The sequence below is a fragment of the Lytechinus variegatus genome, chromosome 6 (assembly GCF_018143015.1).
Source record: "Lytechinus variegatus isolate NC3 chromosome 6, Lvar_3.0, whole genome shotgun sequence".
In the NCBI taxonomy this organism is placed as follows: domain Eukaryota; kingdom Metazoa; phylum Echinodermata; class Echinoidea; order Temnopleuroida; family Toxopneustidae; genus Lytechinus; species Lytechinus variegatus.
The window spans coordinates 22,108,952-22,115,807 of record NC_054745.1 but is presented as its reverse complement, the minus strand read 5'-3'; positions in this window follow the sequence as shown (position 1 = coordinate 22,115,807).

Genomic DNA, 6,856 nt, shown 5'->3' with positions numbered 1-6,856 from the left:
ACAACTTCTTTACACAGATGATATTGGTTAAAATATCCTTTTGCACCAAAATACCCTTTTTGGCATATAAGTGCACTTAAATCAATACATGCTTTGGCCACAACACACTCATATATCATCGTTCGTTAGTTTATCATTGCATAATATCCTGTTATCTTGCAAGAACAGCACCGTTCTTGTTACCAAAATGACTTAATTTCATTTTCGGAGATACGAACCTTATTTAATTTTCGGATTAACAAACCTTATTTCGTTTTCGGATTAACGAACCTTGGGAACAACGAACCTTATTTCGTTTTCGGAATTACGCCACAATTGTTTGGATTGAGGAACCCTTTTTCGTTTTCGTATTAACAAACATTGAGGTATAGGCAATTTACCTGTTTCGGAATTACGAACCTTCGGAATAAAGAACCTTCGGAATTACGAAGTGTAACCATTGTTCTCTTGTAAAGATTTTGTCCATCTGTCGTCGGTCACAAACCTAATGACACATAACTCCACAACCGTATGTCACTTTTCAAAGAAACTTGGATGGTAGATGGACTTGGGGGACCTGCATGTCAAGTTGCAGTCGGGTCACATGGTAAGGTCAAAGGTCATTTCCAGGTCAAAGTTAAAGTTTACATGCAAGACTCTCTATGACACCTAACTCTGCAACCGTGTGTCGCTTTTTAACCAAACTTGGATGGTAGATGGACTTGGGGACCTGCATGTTAAGTTGCAGTCGGAGGTCACATGGTGAGGTAAAAGGTTATTTCTAGGTCAAAGTTAAAGTTTACTTGCAAGACTCCCTTATGACACCTAACTCCTTAACGGTAAGTCACTTTTCAACCAAACTTGGCTGGTAGATGGATTTGGGGGACCTGAATGTTATGCTGCAGTCGGACGTCACATGGTAAGGTCAAAGGTCATTTTCAGGTCAACATTAAAGTTTACGTGCTAGGCTTTTATGACAAGTGTTATGATCCCAGTCATTTCACAATGAAGTTTTGATACAATTCTGTTGCGTGCCCTCCCAAATCCCGATATTTCTGGTTATTTTCATAAGTGGGCGAGACAAAAAATCGCTTTTGCCTTGTTGGTTGGAACACATGCTTTGCATTGACTTTGTATACAGAATCCAATTTTTGAGCAGTTCCGGGTCCTGACATGTGCTAAAAAATGTTGGGTTATTTCGGAATCGCATCCCTGAGCGTCACAAATTTGGTCTCAAAAGATGTGCAAGATTTGAAAGTATAAATTCAGTGATCCAAAAATTCTGCGGGCTGGCTTAGTGATGAAATTTGTCAACATAGATATTTTAACAAATGTTTGTTTAACAAATAGTTAAAATGTCATCATAAAGAAAGTATATGGACCTAGTTCATGAAACTTGGGCATAAGGGTAATCGAGTATTACTGGACATCATTCCTGAGTTTCAGGTCACATGACCAAGATCAAAGATCATTTAGGGTCAATTAAAGGTAAATGCTAGTTTTGGTAACGATATCAAAATGAGTTCGTACAGAATCCAATGAAATGACCTCCAAAGTGTCTCTTTGTATAAATATAATGTATGTGCCAAAAGATTCTGGAAGAAATTGTGTAATTGCTGAGAAATCAGCAAATAAGCACAGGATTCGGGTAGGGCGTCGCGGCTGATGCTCTTAGCAATAATTATACATTGTCCCATGTGCGCCTATCTGTGTTGGGTATCTTCGGTGTGAACATTTTTCAGCGTAGATTTCAAGATTTCATAAAGTTCAGTTAATGTATTAAACTGTACCAGATCTAGATCCTCGATGATATACTGACAATTAAGCCTTGTTTTACAAACTTTCTCATGAAATTAGTGTTTACTGCAACTACTGGAATTTCTCTTTAACTTTGACCATGTTGGGGGAATTAACATTAAAATCTTAACCAAAGGTTAAGTTTTGAAATGTCATCATAAAGAAAGTCTATAGACCTAGTTCATGAAACTTTGACATAAGGGTAATCAAGTATTACTGGACATCCTTCCTGAGTTTCAGGTCACATGACCAAGGTCAAAGATCATTGAGGGTCAATGAACTTAAACCATGTTGGGGGAATTAAAGGGGAATCCAGCCTTGGCCATGAAATGTTGTGTTGGGAAGGAGAAAAATAAATTAAACAGAATGGTGAAAGTTTGAAAGAAATTGGATAAGCAATAAGAAAGTTATAGCTGCTTTAAAATTGAGATCACTAATACTATGTAGATTTCAAATTGGCAACTGGGTAAGTAAATTATGACAAGGGGCAAGGACAACTTTCCCATAGGCCATGTACTTTATTATCAGGGATGTGTGGTTTTCTCCTACTGCCCATTCCCCTGGGGCAGTAATCTAAATATAACACATGTAGTATATTGTTTTATGTCCTCATGAAAGAAAAATATAATTTTAAATAAAACTTTTGGGGAAAATGACATTTTAACCATAATATGTATTGAAGTACATGGAAGAGTAGTCCTTGCCTTACATCACTATGACATCCCATATGCGGCCAATTTGAAATCTCCATGGGTATAGTGATTACCAATATTTACAACTTTTAAAAATTCATATCTTTCTTTTTGGTTGTCCAATATTGTTCAAACTTTCACTTACTACTTTTCTGATTTTTCTTTTTCTTATAAAACAAGTTTTTATGTGGGTTGGATTCCCCTTGAACTAAAGGTTAAGTTTTTGAAATATGTTCGTAAAGAAAGTTTATGGACTTGGTTCATGAAACTTGGACATTCTATCTGAGTTTAAGGTCAAAGGTCATTTAAGATCAATAAATTTTGGCCAAATAGGTAGTATTTTTTGAATTGCCATCATAACTTTCAATGTTTATTGATCATACAGTATTTTTCCTGCAACTTGCTCTCATTTCTTTATTTCTGCATAGATTTTAATCACACTTGGTTCAAATGATCCGTCCGTAGATGGGGTCAAAGATCATCTGGGGGTGAAAATGTCATATAAAGTCATGTCTCCCTTTTTTTTAAGTTTTTGTTCAACTTTCTGTCATTTTCAATTGTGTTTACACTTACAAATAATCATAATACCACACATGTGTTTATGAAGATCATAGGGTCAAAGGTCAAAAGATCATATTGCATAGTGTATTGATTGCGAAATCAGGCAAAACTTGTTTGTGAACCACCTTGTTATACTTTGCATACAAAGTCTATGGGAGACGAAATTGACAAATAAGTGATTGTGTTTCTTTCTTATTGGTCTGCTTAATTAATGTAAGGTTTAAAATAGTGTGTAATTGGTCTTCAGTAATGTCCGTTCAAAAAAATAATGAAAAACCAACAATGAACAAACACAGAAATATACAAGAAATTCTAAAAACCAAGAAAATTTGGGTTTTTGCAATTTTTTTTGGTGAAAACCATTTGGAAAAAAATGAAAATCTTAAATAAAATTGCATATTAAATATTTCTCATGATTAAATTAGCATAATTTATTCATACTACATACAAATATCATTATTTCAGACTTTTCTATACTGGTTTTTCATAAATTTGCATAATCTTATTATAACATATAAAGAATAATTATTTTAGAATTTGTTAAAATTCTGGTTTGCAGTTTATGTAGTGGAGAATGTGTGTGCCAAATTCTGGTGCAAACATCGGCCAAGACCATACACCCTATCTGAACTGGGAGATTATACAGGGGGGTTTCAATTTAACCCCCCCCCCCTCAGATTTCACGCATAATTTTGCATGTAGAACCAGATGTAACATGCAAGACTTATTGTATCATTTTCTTAAATCAATTGCTTGTAATTTTTATTAATTATGCAAATAAGCGTATGAGATTGCCCTAATTTTTTTGTTTTTGTTTTTGCCTTTAACTCAATTTATAAAGCTAGTAGAATGTTATTGTTTTTGTGTACATATAGATTTGTACATTTTCGTAGTGGCGAAATATGTCAATGGGGGTGAAATCGACCCCCACCCCAGTTTAATAAGGGTTAATACCTCAAAAAGCCCAGTGCATTTAAGGTTAACCAATTTTAAGTTTTAGATCATCGTAACTTTGATTGGTCTACTAGTAGTTCAGGAACATTGGACCTAAAGATATTCAAGTATTATTTATCATCCTGTACATGTTAAATAGCCCATTGTATTTAGGGTTAACCAAGGTTAGGTTTTATATCATCATAACTTTGAAAGTATATTGTTCTACTAGTAGTTTACGAAATTAGACCCAAAGGTATTTAAGTATTTTTTATTATCCTGTACATGGTAAATAGCCAAATGTATTCAGCGTTAACCAAGGTTAAGTTTCAGATCATCATAACTTCAAAAGTATATTGTTCTACTAGTAGTTCACGAAAATTGGACGTAAGGGTATTCAAGTATCATTTATTATCCTGTACATTTATTTCACATGATTCATTTCAAAGGTCATTTAGGGTCAGTGAACTTTGACCATGTTGTTATTTTATTAAATAATGTGAAGGTGCTTTGAAACAATGCAGAAAGTAAGTATAGGAGAGATTAACTTGTAAGAACTCATAGTGGTAGAGTATTAAAGCAGCCAGAAAGGCTAGGTTTGGAAAAAGTTTTGTACTACATATATTTATTCTATTTTATTTCAAATCATTATAAATCATGTTATTTTGTTATACTCTCATACCTCGAGTAGGGGTAGATACAGTGGCGGACCTTGACCCGGAGGAGACAAAGCAATGGAGAGGCACAGCATTGTTCACAAACAATACAGTGCCCCTCCAATGCTTTGTCACCTCCGAGTCACGGTCCGCCACTGGGTAGGTAGAAGTAATATATTATTATTTATTAATAATATGTTAGTTTTTATTATTTGATAATTTACTGTGTACTCAAAGATAAGTTGAGTGTTCAGTGTGTTCACATCGTTGACTATGCATGTTAAACTGTTAAAATAATCGTATTTGAAAGTGTGAATGTGATTTCACACTCTGGACTCCTTTACAGTTTGAGTGGTACATTATGCTCACATAGTGGACTATGTGGAAAACTAAAAGATAGATAGATAGATAAATGGTATTTATTGTGATAAAAATTCAATTAGCAGCCAAAGGCTGAATTGCATGAATTTGTACATAGTAAAATCTTAGTAAACAAACAAGCGAAACAGTAAAAAAAATAACAAAGTATGCTAATGTATAATACTAGAAAGGGGATACAAAAAGAAAAGCATAGAGAGGGAGAAGTAATGTCAAATACAGGAATGGGGAAAGGTTAGGAGTAGACTAGATGTATATACCTTTAACATAATGCACATTTTAACATAAATATATATTTAACCAATTTTGAATGAATAACAATACATGTAGATTGAAGAGAGGATTGTATGAAATTACTTGCTTTGTAGAAAAGAAAAAAAATAAAGCTATTAATTGGGTGGAACTGAAGGAGGAAAACATGTATAAATATTACGATCATTCGTTAAAAGTGTGAAAGTTTTAAATGTTGAGGTATCCCTTCACTGTATGATCAGCTTATTTAGAAAAATTCTCAAACTATAAGAAGAAACTTATGTATGAGTGCTTGTATTTGTCAACCCCCCCCCCCCTTCCCTGAAACAGACCACAATATAGGATGAAAAACTCCAATTTAGACACAAGTAGCAATCTATTAGCTCAACTTTGATGACTGTCTCTAAGACGCATTTAGTTTATGCCCAGATTTCTCGAAATTCGAAAAGCCTGTTGGCTGTGTTGAATGCCATCTGCTGTGTGTATTTCCTATGCAGACATTGTAAGCTTGACTGTACAATCTGAATCGGTGTACCTTACACATAGTCATTGAAACCACCCCCCTCCATTATTTAAAACTTTGGATTACATCTCCAAAGTTTTAAATTGTTCCTGTAGATATGATGCTTTGAAACTTTGGCTGGTATTTTTTCAATATATAAGCCTAATGTTTAGCCCATTTCGTAGAACCAAAATGTTAATTTTTAAATCAAAACAAAGTTAAATGATCACTTTAAACGATTTCTGCACTGTTGAAACGATCATTCGTTAAAAGTGTGAAAGTCATTTCACACTGTGGACTCCGAGTCCTTGGCAATACGAGTGGCACACTATGTGGGACATTATGGTCACGTTATGGTCGCATAGTGGAAAGTTAAAATTGTGTAAACGATCACTGCGCTGTTAAAATTGCCATATTTAATAGTGTGCATGTGATTTCACACTGTGGCCACTTAGTGCGGGTGTTCCAAGTGTGTTCACATTGCTAGTGGACCATGATTTTGAATGTGATGTACACAGTTTAAACAATCATATTTAACAGTATGAAAGTGATTTTAGACTGTGGGACACTTTCCCATTTTGTGTGTTCACAGTGTGTCCACATAGTGGACGATGTGATTCAAACTGTCGAATCAAATTTAACCGTACGACGGTGATTTCACATGGTGTTTCACACTGTGAAGACATTGTGGGACACTGCTTTTTCAACATGGTTGTGTCGATGTTGAGAATTTTTGTCTCCTGAAATCACTGATTCCAGTTGGAAATAACACAGCGTCCCACATTCTGTGCCACAGCGTGTTCACAGTGTAGAACAATGTAACATCACATTCACACTGTTACATTTGACCATTTGAACATTGTGGATCACATATTCACATAGTCGATCATGTGTGAACATGCTGTGAACAGTCACACTGTGGAGGTGTCCACAGTGTGAAAATATCTTCAGTGTTGAATTTGACCACTTTAACAGTGTGATTCCCATATTCACATAGTCAACCATGTGAAGATACTGTGAAAAGAGGTGTCACCAGTGTGAAATTATCTCCACACTGTTGAATTTGAGCATTTTAACAGTGTGAATTATACTTTCACATAGTCCAA